The sequence below is a fragment of the Macrosteles quadrilineatus genome, unplaced genomic scaffold (genome assembly GCF_028750875.1).
Source record: "Macrosteles quadrilineatus isolate MER2022 unplaced genomic scaffold, UCM_ALF_1.0 Scaffold_8__2_contigs__length_117827958, whole genome shotgun sequence".
NCBI classification, from domain to species: Eukaryota; Metazoa; Arthropoda; class Insecta; order Hemiptera; family Cicadellidae; genus Macrosteles; species Macrosteles quadrilineatus.
In genome coordinates, this window is record NW_026542601.1 from 102701131 (window position 1) to 102717367 (window position 16237).

The following is a 16237-nucleotide window of genomic DNA, read 5'->3' on the forward strand; positions in this document are numbered from 1 at the left end:
AAACAATGGGGCTTGATTCATCCAAATACTATTACTATTACAAAACTTAACTACAAATTGCGTAATGCATAAAGCCTACAAGACATTCAACATAAGAAAACGTAAATTGATGGTTCTCCAGAAACAAAATTATTTACGCGCTCCAAAGAGGCAAACAACATTAAATTCTTACATAACATGATTAGTAAAAATAAATTAAAACGTAAACTCCAAATACGCGATGCGTCAAAAACCTCATCACTTCGATCGCAAAAATACGCGCGTGTGCCATTATCGCCGGGGAAACGGAAAAACATTTTTCCACGTAGTTAATTCATATGATAGAAGGCTTGAAATATTGATTCGGCACTTTGGCTAAGCTCGGTTTGATTATGGCGGCACGAGGGGCGCTCCCTTCTTTATTTCCACATGATGCTCGCATAATCAATAATTCACTTATGAGAGTGACCGCACCGAGCCGATAGCATCTGTTGTGTGCAACTTGGCGGTGCGGGGGTTCGGCAAGGGCAAAGTAAAGATGAAGTGTTAATAGGTACGTTTAAACACTAGCTAGTTGATATTGGAGCAATAAGCTCGAATAGAAGAATTACTATTCGACTAAATTGCATTATATTTCAATTACCCCAACAGACCAAAGTGAGTATTTAAAGACGAATATGAGTGAAGGACGAGAAGCTTCGTTACTGGCGAAGAGGTTCTTAACGAGGATTTATCGATACATACTGTCCAATGATCAAGGACATATGGGACTAGTTTTGCATAATCAAATAGATACAGTACTAGCTTTTCTCGAATCGAATTGGAGACCTTCTGATCACTGCAGCCACTGCATTTACTCAGCTCAGAAAAGGGTAAATTCACTTTTATAATAGATTGACATATTGTGCGTATTTAAAGATTTAAATCGCCAATAAGATTTAGATCACCCTGGTAGGCATTCCGCTTAAGCAAAATGCGTATCCAAGATAAAAAATGTGGGTTGTCAACAAAACATGAAATATAGTTTTGAATGTTAATCTGACAGATTAATATTTTCAGATAAATGTCATCGTACCTTGATAGAAAAACGCAGCCGTTTAATCATACTAAAAAGATAAAACCATGTGCATACACAAAACCAGACAACTTTTCTAAACAATTTTTAAACCATGGATTAAAAACTGTATAACAAAACTCAGTACGCTAAACAAAATACTGTCGGACAATTTTGGCGGGACAATCACCATCGGGTAATGAAGACAAGACGGGCGCTTTTGGTTGCGGCAGCCCCCCCTCCCCCCCGGCTCTCCGTTAATAAGAACGGCTTAAACATGACGCACGGCCAATTAATTAATATTGTTTTGGGAAGGATGGAAATGAGGGTCCGCGCCCCTCCCTCCCCCACGGATCGATCTCCCGCGAAATAATAACAAGACACTCACAACCCGACGGCGGCCCACTCCTGTCTGCAGCGTGTTGTACACCGAACAGTGTGTTCTTTATATCAGCTGATCGGATGGGGATAATATATGATATTGTACGGGGTTTAAGCTAAGTTAAATCCAGTTTTGGATGGGGATTTAAACTTCGAGAAGTAATAATTTTTAAATTAGTCTCCTACGATTAAATAGTGTCAAAATTAATAAAATAACTTATATTCTTACTGTATTCAAAAGGAAAGCACGTAGTACGAGAAAAACACTTTCAGCACAATTAACATCACATATACAATATATACATTTAAGGTACAATATATTGTCCTCCTATCATCCTGCAATTAGCTAGACTTCCCACAAATGTTTTTGCAGATAACGAAATCGTCTAGTTTCCAACGTTTCTCAAACAAATTGCAGCATTTACCTAAACTGTAAGAACACGATACTGCAAGTAAAAAAGCTAAAACAAACTTATATCGATGATTGGGGCTAATCCAATCAAACTATTGGTCACTGTCATTTTAAAATCCAATTGTAAATTGTGTGTTAATTAAAATCTCATCAGTGGTGTCTAAATCCAAATACAAGGTTGATGATTGATCGCCTAAAGTATTATTTATGATTTGATTAGTACAGTAGGCCTCTATACGATTTTCCTAACAGTCTTGAAGGTTAAAGTCTTTGATTGAAGAAAGCAATTTGTCGGTAAAGCAGATTAGTACTCATTTTTTTGTAAATTCGATTAAAAAAAATATTTTGTCGGTAAAGAAGATCATTCTACAATTTATCCATTGATTCCACTTTTAACCCATTGACGAAAAATTTTGTACTATACCTTGATTTTTTTAAGTGAGACAAATTTATGTGAAAATTTTCGCTAAAAAGATTGGTATGAAGCCAAATAAAAACAAAACCCACTTGGTTACCGGTCTAGGTGTTTAGGCGGCGCGGTAATCCTACAGCGGCGAGCACTTATCGACGCGCGTTTGATGTGTTTTGTATGTTCCGGGCGCGCCAAATCCCCTAAGTACTAAGTTGTATTCCCAGCGCAATTCTGGCTGAACCCTTCATTTAGCCAGTTATTAAATATTTGAGCGGCAAGCCGCTTAGATAACGGTTCCTCTTCGCCAATTGAAATAAACAAGATGATTCCGTTACGGTCCCGACTTACTCTTTACCTGTAATTGCTTGTGTCTTATTGAGTTCGGCCTTCCGTTAAAAGCTTGTTGGGCTATTCGTTTTAAATGGGCTTTTGTGTTGCAATTTATTTTAATTGTCAATTTGCCTATTTTTAATATTTTACTACGAATCATACAAGAACTTTGAAACACATTGGGAAACATATTTATACATACATGTTTAACACCGGTAGCTTTTTTAAAAGAGAGGACGGGAACCGATTTTAGGGAAAAGTGGCTCAGACTAATTTAAATGTCAGTAATTATGCAAGATATTAAAACATTTCTCCAGCTAACCTCGATTGTAAACCTAAGATGTAAAGTATATCGTTGATATCATTCTAACTTGTGTAGATGAAAGGTTTGGGGTACAAAATGTTCCGGGGGTTAAAATGTTCCGATAAATGTAAAAAAACTGGCGAGAATTTTCTCATCAGTCCAAGTGGGAACCCGTTAGACAAGAACAGTCTATCGAAGGCTAATTTTTCAGATGAATACCCAGATCGTCATGCGAGAATCTTCAAAAGCTGGTATCCCAATTACACATAATTGTATTTATTAAATTATGCCAACAAGAAAAACTAAATCTTTCGTCAATTTTTAACTACTGTATTCGCAAAACCTAGACCTATACCGTACAAATACTTTATTCTATAACTTCCTAATGTATTATTCACATTGTTTGTGCACTAAATATATCGTATTAAACATAAAACCACGTTACATTTGGCTGCGGAATTATAAACCGTCTCGAACCTCACACATCGGCGAATATTTAAACAATTTAGTACCTAAAGAGCTCGATTTGATGATGAAATTTGAAACTACTTTCTCGCGTGTTTTACAATATTGATAACAGTTGTGGAGTTTCAACACCTAAATAAACACAACTATTGACAGACGCGATACTGTGACATGGTGGAATTACACAAGTGCGACATCGCAGACAATGGTATGGCTATGAGAGTCACAGGCTATATATGCAAACTATTAAACTACGCGTTTGATACGTAGTAATTTATAGAAGTTCCACGACATAAATCGGGCTTACACGATCACTAAATTGTGAAATAGGTGATCTGCATTCACGTAAGCAATACATCTTCGTGCTACAAAAGGAAGTTATGAAGGAAGCGCTGTGATTGTTCTGAGCGTTCGAATCAACCTAGAAACCAGTCATTTATTGCCAAAACCATTCTGCCAATTAAATCGACTAAATATCTCGCTACAACTATTTCTGGTTGGTCCAAGCGGTCTCTGGAGACTTTTTCATTCTGGCACGCAATTAGTCGTTATTAGACTAAATCGAGAGCGAGCAAATTATGCAATATATATTAGATATGCTCATACCGTCTAAAATACAATCGACTAATGCAACTGATTTTGCGACAAATAATCAGATACTGGAATATCTTCACAAAAAATGGATCGGTATTTCCCATCTAGCGTACTAAAAATATCTTTACCCAACCCATCCTTTGATAGTGATTCATATTTTTTGTAATTGAAACACTTTAAACTCCAAATTATTTTTATAATTCATTCTGGACGTATCTCCGAGAAGTAAAGTACCGCACAGAAACTCAAAAGGCGCTCTATCCAATGGTGCAACATAGCTACTGAAGCCTGAGCTGAGATTTCCGAACTGAGGTAGAGCGCACCCTTAATTTAAACATGTTAAGGACAGCACAGCAATATTCGCAATGTTCCAGACGGTTCCAACCAATAATCCATCAACAAATTGTGTTCTTTAACACTAGAACACGATTTCCCAAGTACGAATACGACATAAGTCAATCAAAAGCTAACTAACTAAACCCAAAACACTCAAATAGCACACAATTTGATTTGCACATTTAATGTCACTGCACAGAGGTTTACAGCAACGACAAAGAATGAACTAATCCGATGAACACTGGCTTAGCGAAATTAGCCGAAGGTAAAAACGACAAATCTCGACTCCCGTGTCGCCTTTTGTTCGGGTCCTCCATTAAAAACGCGCCTCATAAGAGTTGAGACAACAAAACAGGTGGGGAATTAATTGCGGCAATTTGCGTGATTCGCCGCCACTCGCGGGTAATTAATTTCGGTTTAATGGCTTTTGGAAAAACCGGCACAAAAGGTGACTATCGCTGTATAGATCTAAACACGTCGGTTTACAATATAGTGTACACGGGGTATTAGCATTAACGTAACCCAGTGGGAAGTGATTATAGAGTGATTCTTGTTACTTTGGGAGAGTTTCAATCAATTCGAATGCGAGTAGTACACTTATTATCCTAAATTTTGACGAAGCTATTGTGTTATTGAACGATTTTTGAGCTATAAGTGGTGTGTGTGTGATTGGGCTTTATTTTGAACGATGCTCTGTTGATATTAACGAACACCGTCTTCATGTTTTACGATTAATATAAACCTATTTTCGAAAACGTTTAACACTAATGCAGTAATGTACACGGTGTATTGCCTTTAACATTAACTCCATGATAAATTGATACAGCGCGGTTCTTCTTACTTCGAGTGAGTTTCTTCGATCTGATGACAAGATAATGTACACAGTTTCTCCATAAAGCTAGATCAAGCTACAGTGTAATTATACTTACTTTGGTTCAATGGCTTAGAATGCAGTGAATTATAAAAGGTGAAAAACTTTAGCTAAATATTTACTCATGGAGATTATGATGCACTCCCCTAGATAAAGAATGTTATAGGGAACACAATTAATTAATATTCGAACTTAAGAGAGTATTTTAAACGTAAGAAGACTCATTAAGAACACTTCCCATGATAGCGTAGTATGATTACATGGGAGTTATTTGATGTTTTCGTGTTTTGTGTTTGTCTGGAACTATGTATGACGCAACTATATCATGTGTTAAGTAGTTTGTGTACAGACGTTGACTAATGAGTCAATGGTACAGATCTGACGATGACGTCACAACACGTGGTAACGCGTAATGTAATTTATTGTTAAAACATGAATTTGTTACACACAAAGGCAAAGTTAGAAAGTATCTAATCACCAGGAGTAAGACCTAGGATTTTGTAAATTCTTATCACTTTGGTATGTTTAATTACTCTGTGAGCATCTATACTTATTTAATACGCAAGCAGGATTTTTGTGACAATTACTCCTCCGAAACTACTGAACCGATTGACATGTTTTTGGTGTCATTGGAAAGAGCGTAACGTGAAGTTGTGCAGGAAACCTTCTTTTTAGGGAAATAATTGGAGAGTGAGGCCCTGGGGCCATTTAAAGTTTCGTATTTCTCCATAAGGATAACATGGGAGATAATTTTTATTTACAGAAACATATGTTTGTTACTTGAAAATAGTCAAAGTATACTACATAATAATTGCTGTGTATTATGACTGTTAATGTATACTACATTCAACCAAGGATTGTGTACCTTAAAGTTTACTCATAATGGATCTCACTACTTTATTTTAATGCTGGGAATAGTAAATTTAGTTTGAGAGACTAAGTTACCATGATTTAGAAAAATTAACTATAATAATTTACATATTTAAAATCACAAATCTTTGACATTATTAATTCATTAGAAACGAAACAGCTGATAGAGAAATCAAACAAATTATCTACTTCATGTGAATAATGTTTTTACACAAACATAGTTTTTTTTTACCAATAACTTGATTCTTTTTTACTTGTGGGTGTATTTTGAGTTTGCAGTTATGAAAGCACCAAGCCAAGTAACTTTTATTTAATTTTCTTTATAAACTAACAGTATTAATGAATTACTACATGAACTTTACAAGTTAGGTAATTAATTGTCAGAATGCCAAGGGGAAGAAGAGCGGGTCCTCGAAAACAGTCGAAGACGGAGACACCCATCTAGAAAATTCAACTGAGTTTTTAAATATAGAGGTCAGTGGATTGACAAGACACAGATTATACTAATAAAAGGGGGCAGTGGATTTATTGGTATTAATACATCAAAAAGGGCCTCATTATAATGGCACAAGGCTTCATGTGATCAGAACGGTTAACAACAATGTAAAGTATAGAATGTGAAGTCCTAACTGGAACAAGTGAGTGGGGACATATTTTGATTTCGAGGATAAAAATTTGCCCGTCTGAAACAAAGTTACCTTTTAAAATGGAATTTCCAAATGGCTATGGAAAGATGCTAATTTCTGTTATCTTTGGCATTTGCAGCACAAGCACTTTAATTAAAGTGCAGCACTGTTCTTAGCCAGACCAATTTCAGTCATGAGCAACTATATATATGTTGTTTTAAGTAAGGCTGCATCTTTTAATAGTAGGATAAGCATATTCATTACGGAAAATTCTGACCAGGGTAATATTCCTGAAGGTAACTTGAAGACTAAAATCGTAGTATTCATGGAAGTGCTTTTGTGATAAAAATATTGTTTTTTAGTGTTTATTTTTAAAAGTGTTTTCTTCAAGCAGTATTTTATGGCCCTCAAAATATGCTACATAGGCCTATTGGTTTGATATGATAAAATGTTTTGTTAAATGTGTTTTTAAAAATCTTTTTAAAAAATAACGAGGCCTACCCTGTAACATACTTGAACTTGAACACTTATTAAATAAATAAATATAATATGCACACAGCTAGAAAATGGCTGGATTGCTTCCCTTCTAAGGCTTTATTATTACTGTATTTAATTTTCGACGTCGAGTCAATATATAACACGATTAATTTATTTTCTAAATTCATATGATTTGCGGGGCATTGAGCCGCACAGGTTCACTAGTAATATTGAGTTTTCCTAAACCCTATGAAAAGTCATGGATTGGATTAGACGACTTTTGGAAACATTGACTAAAAGTGACTTCAAAAGTACGGCATCCTTTTCTACAAGTGGTTTGGAAAATCAAATATATCTCTAAAACTTGAAACTTTGTTTTTAATTGAAAACAACGAGTAACAAAAACAACAGAGCATCAACAGAGTTTAAAGTATTCTTAGAAAGTCGTTTAATCTTTACATAAATAATAAACCGGTAAGTAAGCACTCACTGAAGTATAATGTGCCCGGAATGAGAGGCAAGACACTTTCTTTAAATGTAAATAAAATCTTCGTACGATTATTTTGCACATCAATTTTGAATTGACGTTTTGTGCGACACTCGCTGGCAAATCGTGGATTAACAGGGCCGAAATGCGGTAAAAAGCAAACCCGCCAACGAAACGGTCAAACTAGGTGAATTGAGTACGGTAGTTGAAATATACTATATTCAATGTTGGCTATATTATCTTAGATAAAAAGAGTGCTGCACTGCATCAGGCTAGTTTAAAAAATCGTACTTCTGAATTTAACAACCTCATAAATGTGTACAATTTAATTATCAATTCATTATTAACTAATTAAATGTCCGGATTTTAATTAAATGGACATAAATTGTTTTAATAATCGCTTACTTGGAGAGCGCGCGCCGAATATGTAGGGAAATACCAAGGGGAGAACCTGTTTCGATCTTATCTTAAATCGCGAAACACTTTCCAAATCATTTTTGGTTTGGAATTTCCCGACATCAACAATTTAAATAACACTTAAGTGACCGGCAAACTCAATTAATTGAATTAAATATTAGTAATCGTTCACTTTGGATACCGCAAGTAGACTTCTTATCCTATCGCAAAATATGAAATGAAGAAAAATGTGTTAAATGTGTGTTTGGAATAGCGTTTTGTATGCTGAATTTGACTAATGGAAATTAGGGCAAATTTATCAATTCTCACAATTCTTTAATCTACGGTTTAAACTCAACTCTGTGAAAATCTTTTAAAACACAAGACAATATATGTTGGAAACTTAGGAAACTCTTCGAGGACTTAACGTGCAGTTTCTCGGAAACCAATCGCTAACTGATGAAAATTCAATGAGTCGCCACAAAATATAAATAACTCAACAATAATTTATCCAGTCACCAGATAAACTGGCTCCCAGTGAATCTCCAATGCTACTGGTGTATAATTCAATTGTGTCTCAAAATTCTATTAACTCCGGTCCTTCGCCGTGCTACGGCGCCTTGTTTGTACGATAGCCAAACTTTCCACGTTTAAAAATACAAAACTCGATTTGCCAAGAGCTAATCTCGACCTGTTAATTATTTAGTACGATAGCGTTTTCGCGGGATTGAACTTTTCTTGAGCGTTGTGTTTGCGATGAACTTTGAAGTGATTTAAAATTTAATTTTTAGATGAGATTTTAACATGCACGGTGAGAGTGTTAGTTAGGTATTCAGATTAAAGGTTTTCAACGCAAAAAAGTAAACGTATAAATCAATCAAATAAGAATCTGATACATTGACAAATCGCTTCGTGCCAAATATTGTTTGTGTAATGTTATTTTTATTCTGAGATTCGTGAAAAACTGGTTTTAAAAAGGTTTTAACTTAATTTAAACAATAGGCTACTATAGGTAACTTAATTATGCTAGTTATGGGTAAAGTACGCCTATTTAAAGTAATACAAATTAAGTTTTCGTTCAATTCTGTGTTACTTTGTCAAGGTACAACATGAGAACATCTCAAATACTAATAACCCTAGAATAATCTCCAGAATCCTAATAGTCTAATCCAATCAAACAACACGCCCTGCATGGCAACAAACATCCGAATCACAACGAATAAAAAAGAATTGCCCTAGAAGACTGGAAGTCGTTGTAAAGAGACTGATTTATCCTGAAATCGGTGTCTAGAACTTGTAATTTGCCCCCATTCCGTTCGGGAGGCAGAGCAAAAACAAAGCAAAGTGGACTTATTAAATGGACGCGACCTCACGACTCCGCGTCCATGGAACACTTGGACGCAACCGCATTGTAGCATGATGAATATAGTAGGTTTATTCTCACTTTGTAGAATGTAAAACCTTACGTGGAATCAGCTTTCAAAATAACACTTCTACGTATATTCGTACTAGGCCTAGATAGATAAATGAAATAAAAAGGGAAATTCAACCTACAAATTCGAACTAAAAGAAAACTTACCCTATAATAAGTTAAGAATCTTTGTTTACGTCGATTCTCCACCAACCCTCAACCAAGAGTTAATGTCTGATTGCATTCCATAAAGGGGATTCAGGGGATATTGTCACACCTAATATCATTATCTTCGTTTTAAAATTATTTGTCATAGGTCTAAATAAAAAGGTTTTTTTGTAATATTTTATGTTATAGAGTTCAATATTTAATGGAGACCAACGTGTCTCGAATAAAAACAACGCCTTCTGGAACATTGGGGAACATTCCATACCCAACTAGGGACATAGTTTAAGACTTTCACATCAACGATAATCGTTATTTTCCCCCACTTATCACTCATCTCATCAGGTTTAGAACAATAACAAACTAGATTCGTCGTGATGGTTAATAAGAATCAGTTTTAGGGGATGGTGCAATCTGAGTATTAGGCCTAAAAGCAACAGGAATAATTCCCTATAATCGCAATTTCATATCTAAAATCTAAATTGATTGTTGATTTTCCAGAATAATTGGCCTGGTATTAGAATAATGAGAATTAACTTACAATATAAACCTGCATCTATTGTCAGTATAATATTGATCTTTTATTGCTGTTATCATAATCTACTGTCATTTCATTTTTATCGCTTCTATTGTTACGGTATACAATAACAGTGTTGTGTTGTGTCGATAGTATGTCTATGAATAACTTAGTTTTGCTGTTACTGTAATAAGTATTTTGTTGAATATTAATTTTATTACTGTGATCGCCAATGTTATTACCTAGTGTTTTACTGCTGTTACACAACCTGTCTGCATTTGTGAAAATAGTCTACTCTTGAATGTCTTTAGTTATTATTACACACGAAAAACAAGCAAACTGTATGAAGCGTACTTGACCGACTTAATTCTTTAGAAATCCTTAAGATAAAACGAATAACGTACACTTATCACTACAGTACCACTAATCGCAAATTCACAATGACCCTGGAAATATAATATGTTTACGAAGATTGAAAGGAACTCTTTAAATTAGGTCCTACTATTAGGTCTACAGGAAATTCAATCTTACCTTTTTAGCAGGGCAGGTAGCAACTGGGCTTCAAGCAATTAGGTAGCCTCCTTTAGCGTACCGCCTGGGCTGGTCAATAATGACAATAGAGAAAAGATCCTTTCAAAACCTACCCCCCGCGGTAAGGGCTCTTTTGTACAAATAACCTTGAATGATCTGTCAAACTAAGGACTGCGACAAAGTCCCACGCCGTGCGCAGTGATGTTAGGTTAGGTTAGGCCTAACGTTTGTTTACAACACGTGACTTAAACAGCTGACAGTACCTCGTGCTAAGTACCCCATTGTGACAGGACAGTACCAGTGTATGTTTACAGAGAACTACGTGGAATTGACACAAATTACGTTCAGAGATTCAGGATTGGTTATGAAAATGTTATCTAAATGTATTTAGAGTGAATACAACACGATACAGTTAAACAGCGAGAACACCACAAAATAGAAATTACACTCGTTGAATAGAATTCAATCGATTCACGTTCAAAGCTAGCCTACCTCTTAACAAATTGCTAGACAACGAAAACCTACACACTGACGTTCACCAACACAATTCTGACGATGAGTGAACTACCGTCTCCTCCGACAGTCGATACTGGAGTCAGGTCAAACGTCGATGACACAAAGATGTAAACAAGCACGCACACAAACCCGTGGTGACGCGATGCTCTCTCTCCGGAGTCCACAGCTCGACTGGCGCTCGGCAGATGGCGGCTGCGACGCTAGCGCTGTGACGGCGAGCGGCCGTAGGTGCAACTAGCTGCTGCAGGTACTGAACTACTGAACCGTCCGCGACGGTGTGTCGGCTCTCGGTTCTACTATCTGATGGGCGGAACTTGGCGGCGTTTGCGCCGAGATGCTAACCGCTTCCATTGGACAGGTGTGTCACCTACCCATTGGCCGATTGGACACTATTTGCAAATAAATACAGGTGTCTGTTCAAATAATGTTCTACTTTGTCCGTCTTCTTTACCTAATTAATAATCAATTCGCCTCTCCGCCCCGAAAGCAGATCCCCGTGCGGATCAATCTTGAAACGGGAAATATTGATGGATTAGCAAATAAAAATGTTAATAACAAGCATACGTAGTGTCCCACGGGAATGTTATATGTAAATAACATGGTTGAATTAAATTTGACTTTATAAATTCATTTGCCTGATTGAATTTTGATTTTGAGAATGTGAAATGTAATTATTGTAGTGTTTAATCTCAGATTTAGATTACAAAATTATTTTTTTTACTAGGGTCCCCGTGAGCAAGTTGCGTATTTCTATTCCGACGCAAAATGAATAATTCAATAACCTTTTATTTGTCAATGATTTTATTTGTTTGAGGCAGTTATAACTGTCATGCATTCAACTGAAATATCCCTTGCTCACGTTTAATAATTTAAACTGTTTTAATGAAAGTTGGTCATCATCAGTGAATCTTTGAAAGCAAACTCTAACCATACATCAGTGGGGTGAAGCTCTGAAGAAAATTACCTTTTTAGTTACCATTCACATTCATCACTGTGCTAGGGCGCCATCACATTCCCTAGACTCGCAATAGAATGGTCCACCGCCGCCGCAGTTGTATCTGTTAGGTTTGCTGTGGCAATGGTATTATTGTTTGTGTTTTGTATTGTATTTTTTGCTAATTTTGCTGTAGTAAAGTAATTGTAAACGGAATTATCAAGGTGGGTCTAGGAAGGTCCTTGACCATTGTAATCTCTCATAGTAACAGAGATCGTCATAAATGTTATGGACTTTTTTTACTACTTGTGAACAGTATGTGATCACATATTCCGTCGAAACTGGCACTGTTGAAGTGGTGGTGTATTTCTAGTCGGAGGCCTACTGTCGGAGCCCGTCGGACCAATGGGTTAATGCCTTAAAATTGCGGAAGGCGTCGGAAGGTGTCGGAGACTCTTGACGGAAGGTGTCGTGTCGGAGAGCGTCGGACTAGTGGGTTTCCTGCTTTTTATTCCTGACTCCGTCAGCGTCTGATACCGAAGCGCAGCCAGCGAGATCGGAAGCTCGCGTGAAATAAAATAATCGGTTTGGCGGCAAGAAGCTCTTCTCACAGCAGGGAGTAGAAACACAAGAGTTGATTGGACAATAAAACTGCTACCAAAAGCCTAACAGCCGCGCCCCATGTGGTGATCCGAGGAACTACGACTTGCTAGGCTAACACATCAGAGATCGTGGAGAAGCTATCAACCGATCATCAGTAACATATTTGGTGGTTTTGTTTGCAGTCGGAAATAATCGAGCTCTTTCGCAACGAGGTGGCGTGTTCGGAGGGAATTTTAAGATAGGTTTAATCGGAGCAATTTAATATACGAGCGGTTTGTTGTTGGTTTCTAAATCTTGTAAGAGCAATTTTTAGGGGACGCAATTCAAATTTAAACATTTTCCAAGTCATTAAAACCAACCCTTTTGTCCCTTTTATTAAATAAAAAACAAATAAACAAATATCTAACAGTTAGTATTAACTTTAAATTGAAGCACCCAGAAAATAAAATAACTATTAGACCCTACCTAGATTATAGTTACTCCTCTTAACCTAATGAAACTCCTACCGTTACATAAAGAATGTCCCCGAAATCTCCACCGAATTTTTAAAGTATTATTCCTGGACCAATGAAAAGCTGAATTTTTACATTGAAGATTTCCAAAACTCAAAAGTTAACGAAACAACCGCAATTTTAACATTTCACAAAACTAGTTTTTTTATACAGCTTTCTGTAGGAAATTGAAATTTGGTACATAGAATAGGTGTAGTGTTTGTTGTAAGCTAATTGTGAAATAAAAGCGGGTCTTTTCAAAAGAGCGAAGATGGTCGCCACCTTTTTAAACTGTGGAATAAGCACAATTTGGGTTGGGTTAGGTTAGGTTAGGTTATTTTAGTTTAGGTTAAATTGTTTATTTACCGAACAGAATGACAAACTAAAAAATCCCCTAACCTAATCTGTGGTTAGCCCTCAGTTTTAGTAGCAACCCACTTCTGGAAAAAACACCCCCATAAAACAAAAAAAATATACAATGTACTTATATGTATATAATTAATGAAAAATAAAATATTATTTCATTTCAATTAATTTATTATTTGTCGTTACTGTAGTTGTGTTTCTTAATGCATTTGCATGTGTACTTTTTGCTACCCATCCTGTTTAAAATGTGACGTAAATTTAAAGTGCTGTATTAATTGTGTGTACTGTTACTTAGACCCTACCTCAGAGAAGAAGTAAGAAAGTCGTTTGCACAGATAGCTTTGAAGCATTACTTGGTAAGAATCCTAACATCCATTCAGTAAAGATTAAATTCTGAATGTTCCGATAGTTTCAATAACGCACTATTTAAATGTACGCAGAAACGTTCGATTTGAAACTGTTAAAATGCTGTGAAAGCAACAGGAACCAACTTACTGCTTTGGACATCTCCAAATCAACGGCCCAAAGTAACGGAATGTGAAGAGTTCAAAGGTCAGAGAACTCAGCTGTCAAAACACAATCTACGTTATTTTATATTTTTATGGCGCTTTCTACTCAGGACCAGAATTGCTTTCAACACGTTCGATTTGAGAAAATGTTGGACCTCTGATACTCCATGAAGTCAGTGGTTTAACGAATAATTAAATTGTGCCCCTTATTGTAGATGTTACTAAACATTCTATTCCGATGTAAGGTTATAGCCAGTTTTATAATAAAAATATGGAGCCACCCCTGATCTGATGTAAATTATTGACAAAACTTCAACTTCTCAACCAAACAACACTGATGGGAACGAGGTTTACTTATTGTAAACTAAAACACCTTCTATGACACATGTTGATGTTGAGATAGTTTATCTAAGTAACAGAAAAAGGAGAACTTAGCACTTAAGGCTGTAGCACACCCTAGTGTTAGTGTAGGTTAGTCTATGGTGTTTGGTGTTACTAATCCAATTGAACTATTTTCTTATACAGCTACTACATATTGATACATAAGTATCAAATAGTTATTTGTGTAACTAGTGAGCAAGGTGGCACATTGCTGCACACGAGATAAATGTTTACGCACGAGCCGCAGGCGATTGCGGAATGTTTCTCGAGTGCAGCAAAGGTTCTTTTGCGCTCGTGTTACACATTATATTTTTCCTACAGTCACTATAAAGCATATAAAATAATTAGTCTTTCAAACACTCAACACGTTTTTAGGTTAGGTTAAAACCAAGCGCTGAACAAAATGGGAAACACTGCACCTTCTGATTGTAGTCGTAGTATCTTTAGTGTTACTTATTTTCAAGAGTACACGTATAAACATTAATAATCAGTATAAACAGAACGAATCAATAATTTTGTAACTTTCTTACTTACGCACCGAAGAAAACAGTCCGTATGCTCGTTCATAGTTCTTTCTTGATTTTTCATGAAACATGTTTTGCAGATTCTGCTACATAATTCTTTGGTGTACACATATATTCACAATCACTGAGTGCATTACTCTCAAACATGTTAGGCCCAATTATTATTATTCTTTCAAATACTACACTTTAGGTTATGTTCAAACCAAGCATTGCACGAAAATAGAACATACACGAAATGACAGGTTAAATCGTAGTGTCAATAGTCAATCAGCTGATCATAGTAGAAGTACCTTTAAGTGTTGCCAACCTAAAACTACGCTGTTTTGTGTTTTGTTGCAATACTGGTGTGCGCCAAAGTATAAACCGTGTGACGAAGTATAAACGGTGCGACAAAGTAAATGCATCAATTAGCAGTTGTCCGTACTATAATCAGTGCAAGGAAGCTAACTTTGTCGGGTAACTATAGGAAAAGGTAATTCAATAAATGTAAGTTATTCAACAGAAAATCATTTATCCATTTTTTATAAATAAGCAAAGTTATGTCAAGTTATTAGGAATGTATCTTGCGAATCGTCGGATGACAATTACTAAATTAAGCTAAAGTTTTCATTCACAATGGATATTACAATAAACAGTTATACATTTTCTTGATACTATCTTACAAGACAACAATAATATCGGTACTTCAGTATTAAACGGAGGCCACATTTTGTCAGCGCGCTGCGGCGGTTATGTTAGGTTGGGTTATCGTTAATATTATGTGTGTAGGACTTTCCTCGCTTCGTTAGGCTAGGCGCACACGAGCGATTATTTTGAGGCGACTATTTCATCGGCCGATCTGTGCATCATGTATTTGAATGGAAGCGCGCACACAGGCGATCGAGAATTGCGCCGATTTTAAAATCTGGGTTTTGCCACAGATTCGTAGGCGAGGCGATTGTCGCCCGAAAATCTGTAACGTACAGATTGTTATCAGTCCGCGCACACGGTCGACTAAAAAATCGGCCAGTCGCTTGTTGTTCTCCACAGGAGTAGTGTGAGTTGTGTTGTTTTCTTTGCTAAAAAGGCTACAGCTGTTATAATAAAAACTGAAACTTTCAACAGACATTCTATAGTAATTAAAGAACTTTTTACTGTCATCACGATAAGTGTATAGTTAATAAAACTCTGACTTACTATCGGATGAACCCAATATTTATGTTGTCTTCTTTTTTTCTTTGGTCTAATTAGAAGAGCACAAACACATGTTAATTTAACAAAGTCCAGTTTAGGATAGCTTAAACGCACTCAAAAAA

The 16237-nt window shown here is 36.2% G+C and overlaps 1 protein-coding gene across 1 annotated transcript in view; it reads right to left on the reverse strand.

Annotated features, from left to right (window-relative positions):
* Window positions 1–11315, reverse strand: part of LOC129001884 (LIM domain transcription factor LMO4-A-like) — a 335873-nt gene extending 324558 nt beyond the window's left edge. Inside the window, exon 1 of the mRNA XM_054429344.1 lies at window positions 10619–11315. The gene's annotated coding sequence lies outside the window, so the exon portion shown is untranslated. The remainder of the gene's footprint in view (window positions 1–10618) is intronic.
* Between the last annotated feature and the right edge of the window lie 4922 nt (window positions 11316–16237).